We start from the raw sequence: 21,125 nt of genomic DNA on the forward strand, positions 1-21,125 counted from the left end.
TATACACACACACACACAAAATTAAGAGACCATTTCATTGAAGCCCTCATTTTCTGTGTATAGGGAAAGCACAACAGGAGGGTTAAAAACCTTGTGCTTATTTCACCAAATATTGATTTCTAAACTCTTCTTGAGTTAAAACATTAGTATAATTTCTAAATGAATATGAACTTGTTTTCCTTGCATTATTTGAGGTCTGAAAGCACTGAATCTTTTTTTTATTGTTTTTATCATTTCTCATTTTCTACTAATATTAAATTTTTGCTTGGAATTTCGGAGACATGTTGTCAGTAGTTCATAGAATACAAGAACAAAGTTAATTTTACTGAAACAAATGCCTGTAAAAAGTAAAACCAAAGAAACTGATCATTTTAAGTGGTCTCTCAAACTGCCCTCAAGAGCAAGAGGAACAACTTCTAGTTAAGTCTCTTATCCTACACAGTGGAGGTCAATGGCTAAATTGCCTTGCTAGCCAAGCTAATGAGCTAATATTGGTGTACTAAAGCGGAGGGACATCTAAATGTTGCAGGACACCGGCTCTTGAGGACTGGAGTTTGAGACTGCCAAGCAGACGGAGCAGGCAGGAGGAGTGGAGCGCGTTCATCAGCTTAAAGCAACCGCTGAGGTCATCAGGGTACGCTTGATACGTTCAGCAGAGATCGAGGAAGATCACGTGGAAAACAGCAGCAGAGGAAGCTACAGAGCGGAACCTTTCATTTCGGAGTGAGTTCACATCGAGGCATAATTAAACTTTAGCTACCAAATTAGAACGAAGCCTTAAAACTTTTCAGTTTCTTCTGTTTTGATCTTGAAATATTTGTGAAGCCTTGTCTCTTTGCCGGCGTAAAAAACCCAGCCTAGCGTGAATGCTGTCTCATTAGGTTGGGGGGGGGGGATACTGGACTTGGCTCTCTAGGCTTGTAAGGGTGTGTGTACTCTTTACGACAATGAAAGCTACAGAAACCAAGGAAGGCCAATTAACTTCATCAAAGCAGATGTATAGCATCAAGCCTGCTCTATGGTGTGCCTGCCTTTCTTTTTAAATTGGCTCTTGTTAGGGAGTATTGGTAAGTAACGACGTCCATGCGGCTAATTTTGAACAACTTGCATCACTTTTTCCCCTTCCTTTCCCAGCTCCCTCCTCTCATTTCTGTCTCAGCTGTTCGGTCCTCCTGTTTGGCCGTGGCGTCGTTGAATTCGGAAATACATTTTTTTCTCTTCCGGGATTTCTAAAAGGGAACACTCACCCCCTCTCTATTTTTGCAAAGTGTCTAATATTTCCTCTCCTTTTAACCTCTTGGTGAAATGAAATTGCCAATGCTAGCTTAATGTCATGAATCATTCGTCTTTAGGGTTTCTTCCCTTACAGTGCAGTTCCCCCCCCCCCCTCCCTTTGTCCTGTATGAAGTTGTCAGACTTGGCTGTCCACCATGCAAGACGCCTGCCTTTGCTCACCCATCTGTCTGTCTTCTCCGTCTCCCTTAATCCAGCTTTTTGTTTTTTGTTTTTTTTCTTCGTTCTAATCGGTTTTTGCCGTTTCAGGGTTTAATCTTCCGCTGCAAAAACAACCAGTTCTTAATCCATTATTTTGGTTTGTATTACAAGAATTTGTTTTACCCTTAATTAAAAACAGCTTCTGTATCACATGACAAACAATGTCATTCATGGAATTTGATCAAATTTCTTTGACACCAATAATGTAAAAATAGCTGAACTAGACGAAGAGAAAAAAAAAGCATTTAATCTACTCGATTAGGTCATAATATTCTGGACCTCCATCATGAGTAAATTGAAGTTTGTGCCTCAGCGCCTCAGATTCTATCACGTTCAAGGACTCTTGTGTCAAAGAAGCAGAAATTAACTCCACACAATGCCTCCTCCTGCCCTCTCTGGCTCCAGCTCTTCTTTGTACTTCTACATCTGCAGTGATTATTCGCCCTTTCTGCCAATTTCTTTGTTTTTGCTTTGTTTTGTCATTCTTAAATGCTTAAAAGTTTCTTACTAGATCCTAAAACCACATTTTAAATGATTTTATGTTTTAAGTTAAAAAAAACTATGCAGACCAATTTGTTGCTGTGGAAAAAAGTAGTTGCTGCTCTTAAGGAGCAGTTTTGACTAGCCACATTTTTTTGGTTCATCTTTACTAATTCCATGGTTTGAATTCATATGTGAATGCCAAGCAGACCTGAGACCACTTTTAAAAGCAGGAAATGGACTACGGCGCAGGGCATTCTGGGTAAATACAACCAAAACAAACATGCGAGAATCTTTTGCTAGCAGGAGAAAACGCTCATTGGACAAAAGATAAATCCTCCCTCTGCTAAAATCTGACACCACTCCAGTTTTGTGTAAAGAAGGAAGTTGTGTTCATGTTTTCTTCTGAGGTTTTTGTGTTGCTTCCTTCAGTTGTTCTTGGTGCAGCGCCACCACAGGCGAGGAGAGGAACAGGTTTTTCAAAGGATTTGGTTTGTTTGACACAATGCAGTGTGGAAGCGAACCACACAGCTGGCAATGTAACAAATGTTGCAACTTTTGTCCCCAATTGATCTGCATCTATTGCAATGAAAATGTAACCCAGTCTACAGATAGAGCAGACACAAAACAAAGTCACTGAGATCAATGAGTCTGGAAAGAGTTACAAAGCCAGGCGTGGAGTAGACGACATTAAGATGTTGTAAAGAAGATGGACTGACTGTGGATGGGGGGAATCTTAACAAATGTGTGAGTTATTATCCAAACAAAGGAGAAAATATGGGGCAGGGCTGAACCTTCCCTGGAGAGGTCAGCCTACGAAACCTACATCATTATGGGAGGTGTGTGTCTGTGTCCAGTTACAGCTGGTGGAAAACTTAACAGCCTTTCAGAAAAAGAGCATTATAACTACAGTCGAACATGATGATTAAGGGAATATGATCGAGGACGACTTATTGTTATTGATGGAGCCATGAATTCTGCTTTATGTCCAAATCTCCAGCTGTCAGTCCGAGACCTTTAGCTCAAGTAGCACCTCTGTTACAGAGCAGAACCGTGATTCTAAACACACCAGCTAGTCCACCTCTCAATGGCTCAAAAAGGTAGTTTATATTGACCCAATTAGAGGTTGACTTAACATCCAACTTTGGTGCTGTGGTGAGATCTTGAAGCTACAGTAGATAACTTTTACAAAAATATGTTTTTGTAACATATTTGTTAAAAACTCTCACTATGTCGTGACAGTATAATTTGAGACAGATAATCTGCTGCTGCCATCTGAATAAATGTAGAAACAAGAAATCAGAGCCGTCTTAGTGTTTTCAATCGACCTCATGTACGCGCTGTTAGATGTACCAAAGGTGGTGAAGCATCTTACCATCTCAGCAAAACTGTTGCCGGCTATGCTAGCTAGCCTTAGCATTCAGGACAGGCTCCCGGGTTTGGGGAGCCAACTACAGCTTAGCATAGAGAAAGAGGGAGGATGTGAGCGGTGCATACATGAGCGTAATTGACAGTGCTAAGACCCTCCTCCTGGTTCTGATGGGTTGTTTTTGACAGAGCAGCGAATTTGTTCAGATAAAATATGGGGAAGACAGAGGATTATCAGTCTCATACTATGGTATGGTACATAGTGTTAGTTTTACACAAATATGTAAAAAACAAGAACATATTTTTCATTAGATTTAACCAGGAGTTTTTGACTCGTCACAGTTGATGATCACCGTTGTTGGTTTAGGTCACAGCTAGTGTTTGACTTTGCTTTGCTGCTACTTTTTGACAAGTTATCTTTGGTAGGATCATCTGTTTTATGATCTGAGATATTTAAGCGTGACAGAAATGTAAAGAAATAAACAACGCTATAGTAAGGGGGCGGTCACTTTTTCACAGCTCTGTTTCAGTCAAAGGACTCAGCCAAAGATGGTGTTAAACATGGGTAACCTGACACTTCTATCTTATCTCCCCCTTCTTCTTCAACAATAGCTGGCCCAGACAGACAATGTCCAGCTGTCAGCCCCCACTCCCTCTACTCCACCTCCTCTAACATCTGTTGTGTCCAGTCATTGAGAGGGTGGATGATGAGGTCAAACCAATCTCTATGCAGATTATAATGACTTCCTGTGTGTTCATCCTCCTCTCCTTTCTTCCTCTTCTTCTTCTTTTCTCTTTTGATGGAGGGGGCTGATCCCAGCGGGACTTCTGGGAAGGATGTTTGCGTGCTGAATGGGTCTCCATTACACTAAAACTCTTGTCCATCTCGATTCCCACCAGCTTTAAAACTAAGACTCAGCGTACAGGCAACACACACACACACGCAAGTACACACAAGACCATGAAACCGAATACGGGTACATGCGTGATCAGATAGATGATGGACTCTGTGCTACAAGCTGGGAGCTGCATGGTCGTGAGTGACAACATAAAGTAAAAAAGATGACAGGCAGAGGGTCTCAGTTACAGCCTGATGGTCAACAGAAGCAATTCAAGCTGCTTTGAACATGGATCAGTCTTTGGTACCAAAGTGACTGAATTACCTCTGGCCTCAGAAACCTCCTGGGGCAAAGACAGGATGTTTGCTTCTAGAACGCGGCATGAGAGCGCTGCATCGTCTGTGTTTCTAGTTGAAGGTAGACCCGTCACGATGACACGTTTTGCTGGACGATAAATCGTCCCAGAACTTATCGCGATAAACGATAAGATTGCTCTTTTGAGAACATTTTCAAATAATATAGTAGTAATGATGGCATAAGAATTCAAGAACATGTTCTCAAAGATCAATCAACTTTAAATTCTAATTAACATTTAAACACTGGAACTGGAAGACATTTGGAATATCCAAAATAAATTAAACAGAAACAACAAAAAAATAAATTGTGAAGTCTCTGTAAACAAAATTATCTTTAATAAAATAAAATATTGTTGAGACCAAAACACCAGACTGAAGACTTTTATCAATCAATTTTTGTTAAAATGAGAGAAAAAAGAGAAAAATAATAATTCAAGCGATTGAAAATTGAGTTTCTTTTAATTTATCATGCGATTAATTGATTGTGATTTGTTGTTTATTGTGACAGGCCTAGTTGAAGGACCTAAGGAATTTGAGCTGCTGTCAGGTTTTATGAGGCCACCAATTGCAGTAAGGGTAAAAAGTAAGCCAAAAGGCATTTGCATTTACCTAGAAAGTACAGTTTGTTTGGAAAGGTGTGAGTTCCCTATTGAACTCTGAAGAGGACAAATAAAAGAGCAAACTCTGGTTCATCTCAAAACCTTGGTCTTGAGACGGACAAGAGACTGTTCCAAAAGCAGGAAGTGGACTATAGCGCAGGGTATTTGGGTTCATACAAACAAATCATCCTTCAACTTCTACTCCATTTTTGTTTACATTCTGCGAGAAAGGAAGTTGTGTTCGTGTCTTATTTTGAGGTTTTTGCATTGTTACCATCAGTAGTTCTTGGTGCAGCGCCACCACAGGCGAGGGAGGGAACAAAGGGCTTATTTTGTTAGACACAGTGTAGTGTGAAAGCAAACAGCGCCAGCTGAAAATGTAACAAATGCTGCCATTTTGGTCCCCAATTGAGCCGAGTCTACTGGACTAACAGCTGCGAAAACACATCTACAGTTGATATCCATGTGTGAATCCAACAGTGAGTCCAAACGTTATGAATCTTTTATGTCTTAATCCATCGAATCAATGAAATATTGCCATAAGGATTATTCTTACTTTATGTTTGTTGAGCTCTAGCAAAAATACGATCGTACTGAAGAAGCTGTTGATTTAGGCCTGACTGAATATTCTTCAGAAGAATTGTATTAGATGAAAATTGCAGCTTACTTTCCTACTGATAAAGATATGAAAGCTGTGGGTGAAATTAACTTCACATTAAAAGCAGCCTTCAGATCAAATGTTCTCATTTCTCGATGGAAATGCTGATCACAGTCAGGACGCTCCTCAGTATGAACCTCAAAAACGTACTTGGGGGCAGTGGGCTTATCGACATTTTTGACAGTCTGAACGCAAAGTGGATGGAAAATTATTCATGGTTTTCAAAATGTGTTAAAAATCTGTAAATGTTTTTATTTAGCCATGTGATGCAAAGCTATTTAAAAATCAACTTTGGCTGCAATTATAGTCAATAGGCTTTTACCGTAATTTCATGCTTTTCCACACATTTTTAGACCTGGACTCTGACTACACTCGTGGGTGTGTTTGTTTTACTTCTAAGTATGTTATGGTTGCCATAGGCACGCTACGCTGCACACTGGAGTCCATCAGAATATATGGTAACACTTTATTTGACGGGGTATTCATAAGACTGACACGACACCGTCATAAATGGCATAACATGGCTGTCATGAACATGAAGAAGTCTTCACGAATGTTTCTGACTGTTGTCATGAAGTAAAAGTAAAAATTCAGTAAATAATGACACCTTTAATGCAAAGTTTCTTTAAAAATTGCTCTAAAACTCAATTAAAACTGTTAACTTTGCATTAAAGTGTCATCATTGACAAAATAAAGCAACCTTGGCACTTTTAATGCAACTTTTAGCACAACTTTGTATTGAAAGTGTCATTATTTACTGAATGACACTTCATGACAACAGTCATAAACATTCATAAAGACTTTATGTTTATGACAGGCGTTATGTCATGTTTATGACAGTCATGTCAGTCTTATGAACACCCCTTCAAATAAAGTGTTACCGAATATGAATATAGACCACTATATGAATGTGATCTATATTCATACGAATATGAATATAGACCACTTTCCTTTCCTTTTCTACTACTCTACAATTTGCATTATTTGCTCTTGTTTCAACTGCTGACTTGATGTTTTCTTTCTTTTTTTCTCTCCTTAGAAGCCACATCTGGTCTGTTGTTCTGTGTAGCTGTGGGGGGTCATTGACTGAGTTAAGTCTCCCAATAAGAAATAACTTTCTCCCCGTTTCTTTTAGTGTGCATGCTTTTGGTCTTCTCAAATCAAAATGTAGTTTTCACAACCAGCATGAGGCATCCAAAGCTCAGTGTGTACTTTTCTAACCTTACACCGCTCCAGGCTTCTGTAAAACTTTAACTTGGTGCTTAATTATTGTTTTCTCGCAAACCTCCGAGACCTTCACCCATTATCCACATTTAAACTTAGCTTAAATTACCCACAGATGGACTCTACTTAGTCATCAGATAAATTGCGAAGGAAACTGGTTGCACAAAATGGACACCAAAAACAAGTAATCAAAAGTAGACTAAAAGTATACAACCAGTTTATGGGAGAAAACCATAAACTGGTTGAAGAAAACTCATATCAAGGGTCGACTAGCATTTGCCAAACGGGACATGGAAGAAAGATATTTGGTCTGATGATACCGAAATGGAGCATATTGGCCGCTATTCAAGACGCCATGTTTGATGGACACCAAAAACTGAATGTCACCTCAAACGCACCATTCCCACTGTGAAGTATGGGAATATCTTTTTTTCTTTTTTGCCCCTCAAAAAAGTCAACTTTAGTTGATCACGGTTGATTCATCTAAGCAGTGAAAAGGATACAACATCCAGGAGGGTGAATGCTTTTTATAGGGACTGTAAGAATCATTTTCCTTCAACTTTATAAATGATGTGCTATTTGGTGTTTGTTATTGTATAAAATCCTTAAAGTATATTGAGGTTTGTTGCTGTTATTAAACAGAAAAGTGGAGCGATAGAGTAATTATCAAGCAAGGCATTGTGCAAGTCTCTAAGTTTCACAGAGCGTTTATTCTAGCAATAAGAAAGCTAACTTAATTATCAGTTGCTAAAATTGGAAAACAGAGAATTATGCAGCGAGAGAAAGCTCATGAATATGTTCATAACGAAGATGATGAAAAAAAAAAAACCCGTATAACCAAAGCGTAGCTCCAAAACGAGCAGCGAGAGAAAGTCAATCTGTTCCCAAGAATGCTGTATCCATGAAAAGCAAAAAAAAAACAACCAAAAAAAGCCTTACAACACTACAACTTACGTTTTTGTGCACCCTTAAAGGTCTCTGCGAAATGTTTTATTAACAAGACCCAGCAAGTACACATATCTAGCTAGCATCTGCACCTTCGTAATCCCGTCTGGTGGCATTCCTTCCCTCAGAGGGGCTGTTTTAGTTGAACCTGTCGTCTAATTAAGAGAGAAACGAGCGTGCCACAGGGCGCTGGCTCAAAAAAACATTATCATCTCTCTTGCAGCTATCCTCACCCGTCTCTTTTCCTCCAGGAGCCTTTTTCCGCTTGCGGTAATGCCCTATCCCCCTCCTATCCATTTGTCTGTCTGCCTAATCAGCCGGAGCGTACACGTGGCGATGGCAGCCATCCGCCAAAGCAACACGGGGAAGGGCAAGTCGCTCATTAGCATGAATCTGTCTTTTCCCCCCACATCTCTACTCATCATTCTCTTTTCTTTCTTTCCTTTTTTTTTGTTACACCCCTTTATGCCGTTAAAGTCTCTGGATCCCTTTCCTCTTCATTTCAGCTCTTCGTCTGGCTCCATTTCTTTGTCTGGCTGAAAAGCCTCAGAGGAACCTGCCAGTTCTTGAAGCCATTCGGCTGCATCTCATGCGCCTGCCTCCAAGTCCCAGCCCGGTGGGGGTGAGGCGAAGGACATGGTGTTACATTCCAGTTAACAGGCAGCTCTGGCGGTACGCGTCGCCACGGGCCCTTTTTGTGTGCAGCGGGCAAAATGACTGAGCAGCGCTTAAACAATGAATGACTGGTGACGACATGGAAATGATAGCGCTGTGAATACTGGTTAGCCAGGGGTAAATGATGCCACTGCCTCTTGTCTGCAACAAGTGGCTGCAATAAATATGTGCTGATGTTGCTGCTGCTGATGATGATGGTCATGGAGGAAGACTGCCAACTCTGTTGAGTCAGGATGTAGGATGCTGTAAAAATGAAGCATTTACCCCGTTTAGCTGAATAGCTGTTTGTGTCAACGACCGCCGTCAAGTGTTTGATTCCTTTACGTTGATATGATGTAATTTTAAAGAACTGTTTTGAACCCCTCATGAGGTCATCTGATGACCTCATGAGATGACCTCAATGACGAACATTTAAAGGTGACAGTGAAGTGGTTACTTTAGCAACATTTTAGAGCTTTTGCGCATGTCTAGGCTTTGACTACACAGCTTCAAAACCATTTTTTCCCCAGGGATTCCGAGGTGAACCTGCTGGTTTGCTTCATATCGTTGTCCTGCTGTATAACAGCTCTTGAGCTTCATGTCATGTTTTAATGTTGTTGCTTCATCAAAAACACACCTGGAGTGCTGCTTTGATCTATTAATCTCCCGTGGTAACCATTCACCTGGTTAGACCGAACGCCATCTTCCACGGAGCTCCTCCCTCACAGAGTAGCCTTCCTCCATAACGGCCCCACTCAGCTCCTTCAGACTAGTCAGCAGCAATTAGCAAACACCTGGTGGAACTGGACATCTGCTGAGCTACTTCTCAGTGAAAACATTGTTAATGGGTTATTAGAGGAGCCATGTTGTGATGACCTCCTGAAGGTGGAGTTTTTAAAGAGATAGAGGCCCAATTTCAAGCCGTTAAAATATGAACTCATATTTGACATAGCATTTTTATAACAACTACATATAACGTAGTTGCATGAATTTACTGTAAAATGAAACTGTGTGGCTGGAAAACGCATAACTCTGCCCCTTTAAGGTTAGAAGTCACAGCTAGGTATACTCCTTCAGGATTTTCTGGTGAAGAGCAGAAATCATAATTCCAAAGTCTGCAATTATTGGTCGCCATATTTTATCTAGCCAAGCTCGTTCAGAACAAGCATATAAGCAAAAATTAGCAAGAAAATCACAAACCAAAGGTGGGCAACGACTTGATAATAATATATCAATGAAAGAGATGTGAGCATTTTAAACCCAACAGCATTCAAACCGGTCAATAAACCGCTATTTCAAGTTTGTGAGGATTTGTTTATGTCTTTGGGAAAAAAAGCATAAATATATAAACTAATAAGCTAAAGTGCATGAGGGTTGTTGATTCTAATGTAGTGTGGGTGTGGCTGTCACACTTACATAAAGGTTTCAAACTAATGAGGTGAAAAACAAGCAGTTTTGATTAAATTTTCATCACGGTATGAAAAAAAAAAGCATCTTAAAAGGGCAAATTCTATCCACAAAATGACAGCTCATCACAAACGTTTTCTAATAGGATACTCTATGCCTTCTGGACTGTAAACCGAGAAGAGAAAAACAGTGGACTCTTAAAATTTTAGTCAGAACCACTTTAGTCTGAGACGATTATTTCCATCTGTAGTAATTTATACTTGGCAATACGCCTGTTTTCTAAGAGAGCAGCAGTAGTTACCCCCCTTCCCTCCTTATATCACTAAGTAGAACAAGCATCTGTAACAACACACATGGTGTTGATTAAGTCAGGAACTGCATGAAACTGAGGTGCTCGGGTGGAGGTGGGTTGGAAAAGAAATTGCTTGCAGAACACCAACAAGGGTGGCAAGGGCAAAGCAGCTGAGGTGGAGTGTTGAGTACAAAACTGGCCTAAAGGGGGCGTGCTGAGAGTTAGAACTGACTCTGGGTGGAAAGCGATCATGAATTGTTTTAATTAGCAGCAAAGTTTTGTTTTGTTCCGCGGCTGAACTAATTCGACGGCCATTTTCAGTCAGGACTATATTCAGTGTAGTTTTTCAGGGTCTTTAAAGCCGTCTCCAACTATTACATGGATGTGGTACTGAAAAGCAAAGTAACCCGACACCACAGCGCCTTGCAAAAGTATTCAGACCTCTTGAACTTTCTCAGGCTTTGTCAGATTACAAATTCAGATTTTAATGTCGGCATTTTATGTGGCAAAATTCATCAAATGATTAGAGTACCTTGATTATTAAAATAATCTGCCTTGAAGCTTCATTAAAATTATACTTTATTATTTACCACACCGTGTTCTGGCCGGATGAGTATTTGTGCTGTGCAACGCTCTCACTTCCACCTATGAGTAGCTGACAAATCCTAAGCGCTATTTGCATATGTCCACTTTTCATGTTTTGTCAGGGGCATCCGGGGCGATTTCATTGATTGGTGAAAATATTTGGGCTATCATTAATTTTTGACATCCTCATTGGCATAGAACACTACAGATTTTCTCCCAGAATGTCTGTCTAGTGACTGGTTCAGAGCGAACGGTGTCGAAGTGCGCAGCGGATGTATTTATACAAGTGGAGCGGAGACGCATGCAGGTATAGACAGAACACAGCAAAGATTTACAGACAAAGTGGAAAATAAATGTCCTTCCATCCTGGTCGCTACAAATGAGTACATAGCTGGGAGATGTGTCTTTGTGCATGACAAAACAAACAAAAAAACAAAAATCCCGTCGCTCGCATGGACATAAAAGCTACAAATGGCTGTGCAAAGTGAGGATTCAACTATTAAATTAACTTAAGATTAATGTGTAAAGTAAAAACTGGTGCATGCACATTTTTTTTATAACTGTATTATTTTTATGATTAAATTGAATACAATTTCAGATTTTTGTGTAATTTTTTGTCCAGGTAGACCTAAAAAACAAGAGCTACTTTTGTTAATTTTCTAAGCTACAGTAAGGGATGCACATATTTGACACAGATAGTATTATATCAGTATTTACCAATATGTTGTTTTAGCAAAACATTTTTATTTGGTTTCTTGTTTAATCGTCTGAATAATTGATTACTCAATTACTAAAATAATCGTTTACAACAATCCTAAAAGGCACAATGTTCTTGTACAAGTAAAAATCTGAGAAGTCCGAAATGCACATTGATCACCCGCTTTACTTTAATACACCAAAACCTTTAAAAGTCACTTAATACGTAAATGCAATCTAACTCTGTGTAATTTGTCCTCAGGTTTGTTCACTTCAGACGACATTCTTGTCATTTATTCACTTTCATTCGCTGTTTAATATCACAGCTCGCCATCACAATGGAGGTACATCGAGTCCTTGAGACTCGGCAGTAGAATGTAATGCTTGTTCACAACTCACTGTATCGTTTTTGTATTGACCCTCCAGCTCTACTTGATCATCTCGTAATATAGAGTGAAATCCTTCCCAAGGGATATATATATATATATATATGTAGTCTGAATAGTTTTTCTCTTCCATATGACACACAATCACTTGTGGAAGGCAGTTCTCTGTCTCAATGCTGTTTTGATTCCCTAAACCCAGACGTTTGATAATCCAGTCAGTGTGTTGTTAATTTATACATCTGCAAATCTAGTTTTAACAATCTTCTGGCAACAAAAACCTTGTGCAACCCCTGTAGAAATTCCCACATCCTGGCAGCAATTATTCACATCCTGCAACGGCTCTGACAAGAAGTCTTAGAAACAGAGCATGGATAAAGCCGATTTTGAGTTTCAATATGTGTAACTGAAGTGCCTTTTTATGTCTACTTCACTTCTTAAGTTAATCAGAACTTATAATCTGTAATGTATGGCAAACAGAAGCTGATTGTATCTTTATGGAACATGTTTGTGAGTGCACATAAAGGATGATGTGTAATTTCTAGGCAGCAGAGGTAATGACTTGACTAAGTTTGAGAAGGTTCGATGCTTAGACGATGGGGTCAGACAATCTGCAGAACTGCAGCTCTTGTTTAGTGCTCCAGGCTTATAGTGGTCAGTGAAGGGACCGGTTGTTAATTGCTGACAAGATCAAGAGCAAAGTCCCAATCCAACATGTGAGCTACTTAGCTGTGTTTTCCATTAACCACAAAATAGCGTAAATTGAAAGGACAAACATAATTTTCAGTTTTAGTTGTTTAAAATCAATTTGATTCTAATGTTTATCACTTGCAGCTGTTCCGTTGCTCTCCGCTGCTACAGATCTCCATGTTTGCTCGCATCCTTTGTGACTGTCACCGTTACCGACAACAGCAAGGATAATCAGATTAAAGAGTTCGATGCTGTTTTGCCCTTAGAAAAGTAAAAGAAAAAAAGAGAAGAGAACTGCTTGTGTGTTTTAAAGAGAAAGCATCCATTAAGTGCCTTGTTAGTGTTCCGCTTTTTTGGGACCAATCCCAGTTTCCTGGAGGAAAACGGCTCTGTGTGAAGTCTGTGTGAATCCGCCTGAGTCCCAGCTAAGGTGTGTTATGTGATATCTGCCAGATGTTGATCGAGTCTGGGAGTGTTAAAGTGTCCGGTCACAGTGTGCAGGCAACGCGGACGAGACTTGCAGTTGTTTATCCCAGAGGGGGAAAGAAACGGGGGGCCGGGTGGAAGGGGGGGAGGTGGAGGACTTAGAAGTGTTGAGGGCGGATAAGCAGCTGTCTTCTTAATTCCTCGCTGAGAAAGGGACTTTGCTTCTCTCCAAAGCCTCTCCTGGCTGCCCCTTCGGCCGGCTACGAGTTTGTAAAGTCGCGAGAGGAGAAGAGGAGAGAGATTATAGCAAAAAAAAGAGGTTTGACAAGAAGAGAGGACGGGAAATGAGTAGATGGCAAGAGGAGACAAACAGAGAGGAGAGCAGGACAACAGGTGAAGCGTGGATGGGCCCACACTGCTGCCTGTACACCCTGTTAGAGTGTAAAGAGGGATTAGGGAAGGCAAAGAACTAGGTTGGAGGATGAGTGTTGAATTAGAACAGGACCCCTGAGAAGCAAAGAGAGACCGGAGGAGGGGGGAGAGGAGAGGAAGACAGGGAGGGATGGAGCAGGACAGAAATAGAGGACAGGAAAAGACACAACTCAGTCTGACGGAAGGAAGAGGAAAGACAAAAATAGAGAGGAGGAGGGAGCGGGAGGCGGAGAGATGGGTGGAGGGGAAAAAAGCCGAGTGATGAATAGACTCTCTGACTTCCACCAGCTCCAAGCGCCGGTTCCACCTGGCACCACGCGGTTCGTGTTTGCTAACAACGCCGACGATTCCTGGCTCTCCTTTCTGCACCTGGACTAGCTGTTTCAAAAAGAAGAAAAAAAACAGTCTTTATGCCAGATTTATGACGCGACACGTAATTCTGGTCCAGATAGCAAAACTGGTGTAGTTGCTCAGTTTTTCCTCCCACTAAATTAAACTGGCAGAAGTTTGAAAGCTTCCAGTTTGCTGTACAGATTTCTGTCCTCTCGATGCCATCGCTGCGCTCGGAGCCGCTTCACACCGAGCGTTCGATGCCAGCTGCGTTGTTGGAACAGGAGCTTGGAGTAAAATCACAGTCAGAACGGTTTCAGTTTACAATCTGGGTGTCATTTCAGTCCACGCGAGTTAAAATGACCAGCAGGCAAGTTTAAAAAATGAATTATTCTATCGCTCGAATGCAACCAGAGTACGCCAGATTCAGCGCTTTCCTGAACCAAATTTGTATTTGCCTTTCTGGAAAGTTTCTTATAAATGTTACATTGTTTCATCTGTACATTCTACAAAAAATAAACAGTAATAATCGTAATAATTAATCAGATGATGTGCTCTATGTAATGATAAAACCGTGAAACATACCAAGAACAGAGAAGGTTTGTCACAGGCAAGTGCTAAGATGAAAACATTATTGTTTTACAATTGATCTAAATTAAAAAATATATATAACCTTTCAGGGTTTATAAGTAAAATATCTAGTAATTTAAAAATGGATTAGAGTATGGATCAGTAGTGAGCTCTGAGTTTTCTGTTTAACTTGTTGAAAGTTCTTGAAAGGTAATTGTGCACTTGGTTAATTGCCAATTTATGTTTTCACCTGCAGTTTTAACATTTAATTGATTCAGTTTAGATTTTTAAGGTCAGAGTTCAAACTTGTTGAATCCGTTCAACAAGTTTGAACTCCGACTCTACTGTACTTGAAGAGAAATTGATCTGAATCTGCACTGTTTGGGAACGAAACGGATTGATTCTACATTAATCTAAACTTAACTTTATATAAATAGACGTAAACTGGAGGTGACGTTTGTCGTTGTTTGGTGCTGGGTAAACAAACCGAGATAAATTGAACTAAGTGATGCTGAGCATTTTGAAAACAATGGCGCCATCCATTATTTCAATAAGGAAGACTGTTCAAAACAAGAAGGCTTTATGTGGCGCCCAAAAATAGATTGCCATCATTTTAATTGCCAAAATTGCTCGTGTACCCTTTTAACTAATAAACGACGTTTATTGAATTCAGCCGCTCCACCTTTTGTTGAGTTGAGCTTCTGACTGCAGAGCACGTTGTTAATTAGTGACAGTCTTTTTTGCTCCAATCACTTTGGGGACTTGTTAATGACGTTTTTGTTTAGCAGAATGGATTTGTTTGCACATTTTGTCAAGAGTTTACACGTAGCGCTTAAAAGCAGGAGCTGTTTCACTGTAAGACGTGTGCTAAAAGGTCAGAGGTCAGCAAGTCTCCGGGTCTGTCGAGAGTCCTGGAGAGAGGAGCAAATATGCCAAACACAAAGGTTATTAGGTGGTACACAAGCAGTGAGAATTTGTTGCTGCTCGTGTCTCTTTCTCTGTGTGTTTGTGTGTTAACGGTGAATAGGCCTTTGCAAGAAGAAAAAGAAAAAAAGGCTAAAGCTCTGCCTGCTTTTAAAGCCATTAAACGTTGCAGACAAGGTCAAACTGAGATGGTTTGTTGCTGAGTAAAGTGCAGAAGGAGCAACATGATTCTGCGCGCGGGTGAAGGAACATCACTTTGATGCCCCCCCCATCGAGAGAGGACCATTTATCGTCGGCCGTCAGCTTTTCTCTTGCGCTCGGTTGACGCGATCTTAAAAAAAAAAAAAAAAAAAACAGCGTCCCGAAATAAAACGTGTGCACAGCCGAGAAGAAATTGTAAATCAGCGGGGGATGGCCGGCAGAATTCAAAGGCCATTTCTTTGTAAAGAGATTACATTATAACACTAAGAAAAATGATTTTCTTCCTACACCTCCACGGCGTCTCTTTACTCATGAACAACGATGGTGTTGAGGCGTAAAATCACTCTTAAAGGGGCGGTGTTACGTAAAATGGACGTTTTTGAGCTTGACGTCATCTTATAATGTCATTCCCTCATCAAAAACGCACCTGGAGTGTTGCCTTGATTCTTTCATGCATGTTTGAGAAATCTTTTAATCCCGCCCTCCCTCTCAGCTCCTTCAGACTAGCCAGCAGGAATTGGCAAACGCCAGGTGGAACTGCGAGCTGCTTCTCATTGCAACATTGGTAAAAACACAGTTAAATGGTTAATAGAAGACCGCTGGTGTGATGACTTTCTGAAGGCAGAGTTTCAGAAAGAGCTACAATAAATTATAGTCATTTTTTTTTGTTTTAAGTCATATTTGAGGTATGTAGCTTTTTTTTTTTTTTTTTTATAAATCTGAAGGTAGTTACTTGATTGTGCTGTAGTTACTTAATACAGGCCGATTGATCCTGAAACAAAATATAAAGACTAATTTAAACTTTGAGAGTGAATGTTAGATGGATAGTGGACATGGATAAGAATGTCGCTGATGCCTTACCGGGATCCTAAATTTTAAAAACAGATTAAAAATCTGTCAATTTTTAAAAAAATGTTTTTGTTTTTTTTTATAATTCTTGTACTTCATCCATATTCTTTGTTTTCATTCAGGCAAACATAAATATCTGCTTTGTTCTGAAGAAATGCCCACACATTCTTGTAAAAGTATGTCGATCTTTTGAGTCGTGGTGGAAAGTTACAGCTTCTACAATTAGGATCGAGATTTTGCTCCGTTTCTAGATCAGTTATCAGCTCAAACCAAATTTGCGGAACAGACCATTTTCCTGTGAGCAACACTCCTCGTTTTCCAACGTTCTCCTCCGGTGAAGCGTTCTTTAGACCGTTATCAGACCCCACTAGAGGCTTCTTTAACTGAACCAACCTGCTGCTTTTGCTTAGCTTGTCTAAATTTGGCTTCTTTTTCCCAGCAGATCATTATGACAGTAAGCAGCTTTGTTATGCTGGTAAACATAATGGATATTTGAGAAAACATCAGGTGTCATATTGTTTTCTTCCAATGTTTTTTTTTTCTTGCTGTTAAATCCTGTCAAGACCAAAAGTCTGTCCCAGTGCTTCATCATGGAAGTGAAAAATGACGTTTTTTGAAAATAGGAGGAATTTGTATGGCTGCAGTAAAATGTTGAAGAAACCAAATTTTATTAAACTGTTAACATTCTTCTAATCAAAGCGAATTCTTGCTAAAGAACTGTCCAGCTGTTCTTGGTATTTGACTTTTTCTGGTGACGTAAGCCTTCATATACAAAGGTTTGTGCTTTATTTGAGCAATATCCCATTTCTTGAAATACTTCTCGTCTGAATATTGACTGTATTGTTTACCGCCACCTTGTGACCCACTTTAGAAGTGCCTGTATTTCATTAGTTAATTAAGTCTTAATTTTGTGTCTTTGTACTTTTGGTTGTTTCATTTCAGACATTTTGGGGAACTAAATGGATCCTTATGCTATTGGAATATATTTAAGTTTTTTAGTTATTAATAACAGCATTTGATTCTAATCTATTCATAGTCTACCTTAGGAAATGCAAGTAATTCCATTAAGTCATATTTATGTGCAATATTTCACTCAGAGTTATTTTGCTTCTGATGTACTTTGTATTTTTAATGTGATTCTCTTGTTGCTGTTCCTTAATTTTCCTTGTAAAGCACTTTATTAATATTTAATCAATCTGTGTATGAATCATGCTCTACAACTTGCCTTGCTTTGCGTGGGAGGGGGGACTGAGCTATTCCAAACAAAGATAAGAACCAAAATGTATAAAAGGGTCGTCTGAATCAAATCATTTGATTTTTTATCATAAACACTACCGGTTACATTATGTGGAAAAAGGAATCATGAATTCACCTTAATTTAGACAAAAACTTGTTTTTAATAACTTTTTCCAAGAAGAAAACTAAACAAAACAGGCATTCTGCAAATTGTAATACTATTTTTAACAGACTGATGACATATGAAGGCTCTGAAGAGGCTAAATAATGCAAAGAGCCAAAATAAAACCTCTCAACATTGCCAAAAAAATTCAAGTATTAAACTTAACATTCAAAGGCAAATACAGGATCCATTACAATAAACAATCCTGAGTTACTGAATGAAAACTTCCTGATAGCATGGCGGCTAGCTGACTACTGCTAGTTCTGATTGGCTGTTTCTGACTGAGCGGAGTAATTTAGAACAGGGAGGAGATCGATTATTTTTTTTAGAGATTATATGTCTCATGTTAGGACAGCGAAAGTTTTAATACATATGTTGGATACTGCAGCTTTAAACAGAGGTTCGGTGTGAGAGTCACTACCAGGTGGAGCAGAAGCGGCGCTCCGTCTGTGAAATATTACTACCTGTAGCGCGTAGCGGCGGTTCAACAGCGGCGGTTCAACCAGCGTCTTACATCGCAGCTCGAAGACTTAAATAATTTTGCGGGTTATTTGTTTAGCTTTCTGACCGTCATGCTAATCCGGGTGAGTGTTTGTAGCTCTGCGCTGCTTTACCTGCTATTTGATCCTCCATATGTCTTTTTACTGCAGTGAGCCTCGATGTAGCCAAACTCCGTCAAGTATGCCATTGTTTTTATGTCGTATTGGCTTCGTTGTGTTGATGCATTTTGACGTGCTTCAATTTTCCGTCTCAACACGCAAACTTCCCGATTCACTCAGTGCGTTATAGTTCCACATCGCTTAGGATTTGTTGCTGCGTGTTTGCACAGTGTGAAGGAAAGATGAGACCAGCTGCACAGGCAGGCTGCGAAATGAGATGCAGGTGATCTTTATTGGCAACAAGAGCCAATGATCGCCGATCACCGATCATGCACTTTTTCACGAAAATTGGCCGATTATGATCAATGACCGATCTTTCGGCACACCTCTGTCTACCATACCGCCAATAGCAGAAAAAAATGTTTTTGTTTTGGTTTTTTTCACTTTTCTGCAAAATTGCAATCTGATTTTTTTTAATCTGATTTTTACTTTTGCAAAATTCAACAACTGCACAATTCTTGTTAAGTAGTATAAGATATGTAGTATTTCAAAAGAGCAGAATAAATGTTATGTTTTTTGAAAAATAACATTTGTTGTTAATCTGTTGCTAAGAGATGACGGTGTTTTCTGGTAACCAAGTGCCACAAAGTAAATATCAGGTTTTTTTAATCTGATTTTTACTTTTGCTAAATTTACCAACCATAAATTTCTTGTGTATCAGCAGATAAGCAGTATTTCAAAATAGTTTTTTTTTTAAACAATAATATTGCTTGTTATCAATTTGCTGTTTATAAGTGAGCGTTTTTTTCTGGTAACGAACTGCCATGAAGTATAAAATAGATTGTTACTTTTGTGTTCATTGTCTGTTTTATGATAGTTGATAGTTAGGGTTATGATAGTTAATACCACTGACAAAACACCCCCAAAAAACAAAAAACTTTTCTGCAAAATTCACCAACTGTACAATTCCTGTTAAGTAGAAAGTAGTGTAAGATAAGCAGTTTCACTTTTTTAGGTTTCTTCAGAAATGCTCCAGTTTTATTGTCGTAGTTCTAGAGTCAGCGCACAGTTTCAGTTATTACAGCCAGAAACTAATGATAAGACCTGAAATGTGGATGTAGTGATGAACTCAGACTTGAACCTTCAGAGACACATAAAGACAGTCACAATGTCGGCCCTCTATCACCTGAAGAACATTTCCAAGATTGAAGGGACTAATGTCTCAGGAAGATCTAGAGCAGTGGTCCCCAAACTACGGCCCGCGGGCCGGATCCGGCCCGCCGCCACATTTGGTCCGGCCCTCCGAACAATACCAGAGAGCATTCAGATTGTATTTTCCGGTTTATATGTGGATTTTTCTTGAACCACCAGGGGGCTCTTTAGCAGGAAGTGTGTCCTGTAAACTGTGGGTGTTTTGTTTTGCATGGCGGATTGCTGCCATCTGTTGGAGTTTTAGGGAACTGCTTGACTTTTATGTTATTTAATCAGTACGGTTGTTTGCTAGCGGTAGAGCAGATGAACACACGTGTTTGTTATGAACGCCGCATTCTAGTCAGCCCCAGTGACCGTTTCACTAACGGTTTTTGCCCATGTGCTTTCTGGGTAAAAATCAATCAAGAAACGCCTCCCCCATCCCGCTGAACAGTTTCAACTTTCAAACCCCCCCCCACCCTGTCAACAATTTCCGGTAGCGCAGGTGATAAAAGTGTAACACTTTTTCTGTTACAAACTGACTCCGGCCCCCCACCAGAGAAGGCAAAAGTTATGTGGCCCTCACAGGAAAAAGTTTGGGGACCACTGATCTAGAGAAACTCATCCATGTGTTTCTTTAGTCGCATTGATTACTGCAACAGTGTCTTCACAGGTCTGCCTAAAATATCTTCCAGCTGCAGTTGATCCAAAATGATGCAGCTGGAGTTCTGACTAAAACCAGGAAGATGGAGAACATCACACCAGTTCTAAGGTCCCCCTACACTGCCTTCCTGTAGCTCGGAGAATAGACTTTAAAATACTGCTGTTAGTTTGTAAAACACTGAACAGCTTAGAACCAAAATACATTAAAGATCTGCTGCTCTTCTATCAACCTTCCAGACCTCTCAGGTTCTTGTTCTTGTTCTGCTCTGCATCCCCAGAACCAGAACCAAACATGGAGAAGCTTCTATTCAGGTTCTATGCACCACAAATCTTCCAGAAAACTACAAAACAGCCAAAACACAGTAGTCCTTTAAGTAAGTAAACCCTCCACCTGTTTAGAGTTGCATTTGAACCATAATAATGACGCAATGTAATGTCTATTCTTGGTTTTCACAACTGTTGACTATCTGATGAATTGTTGATGTTTTTTTATGTTTTCATGACGTAAAATACTTTGAACTGCTGTGTTGCTGAAATGTGCTACACAAACAAATTTGATTGATAGTTAATAAAATTACTTACCTGCAATGAACTGATGAGCAGTGGTTTACAGTTAAGCACAGGGTTATAGTATGACAACAACTATTCTACGTATTCTTATATTTAATTGATGACAAGCTCTTTGCACATTTCCGATGGTATTTTAACGTTTCACATTTATTAAGTCATTGAGGTTGGAGGGCTTCTTCAGATTCAAGTCAGGTTCATGTTGGTTGCTAGGCGTGTAAATCAGTTTTGGGTTGTTTTGGGTTAACCGTAATCGAAACGAAAGCAGCTCCAACCACAACCAATCAAGATGGGTTATGGAAAC

At 39.8% G+C, this 21,125-nt stretch overlaps 1 long non-coding RNA gene across 1 annotated transcript in view; it reads left to right on the top strand.

Annotated features, from left to right (window-relative positions):
- LOC103469749 (uncharacterized) overlaps positions 1–20,570 on the top strand; it is a 51,131-nt gene extending 30,561 nt beyond the window's left edge. Inside the window, exons 2-4 of the long non-coding RNA XR_001776923.1 lie at positions 530–723; positions 20,287–20,363; positions 20,533–20,570. This is a non-coding gene — a long non-coding RNA (uncharacterized LOC103469749). The remainder of the gene's footprint in view (positions 1–529; positions 724–20,286; positions 20,364–20,532) is intronic.
- The last annotated feature ends 555 nt before the right edge of the window (positions 20,571–21,125 follow it).

This window comes from Poecilia reticulata, linkage group LG9 (genome assembly GCF_000633615.1).
Source record: "Poecilia reticulata strain Guanapo linkage group LG9, Guppy_female_1.0+MT, whole genome shotgun sequence".
NCBI lineage: Eukaryota > Metazoa > Chordata > Actinopteri > Cyprinodontiformes > Poeciliidae > Poecilia > Poecilia reticulata.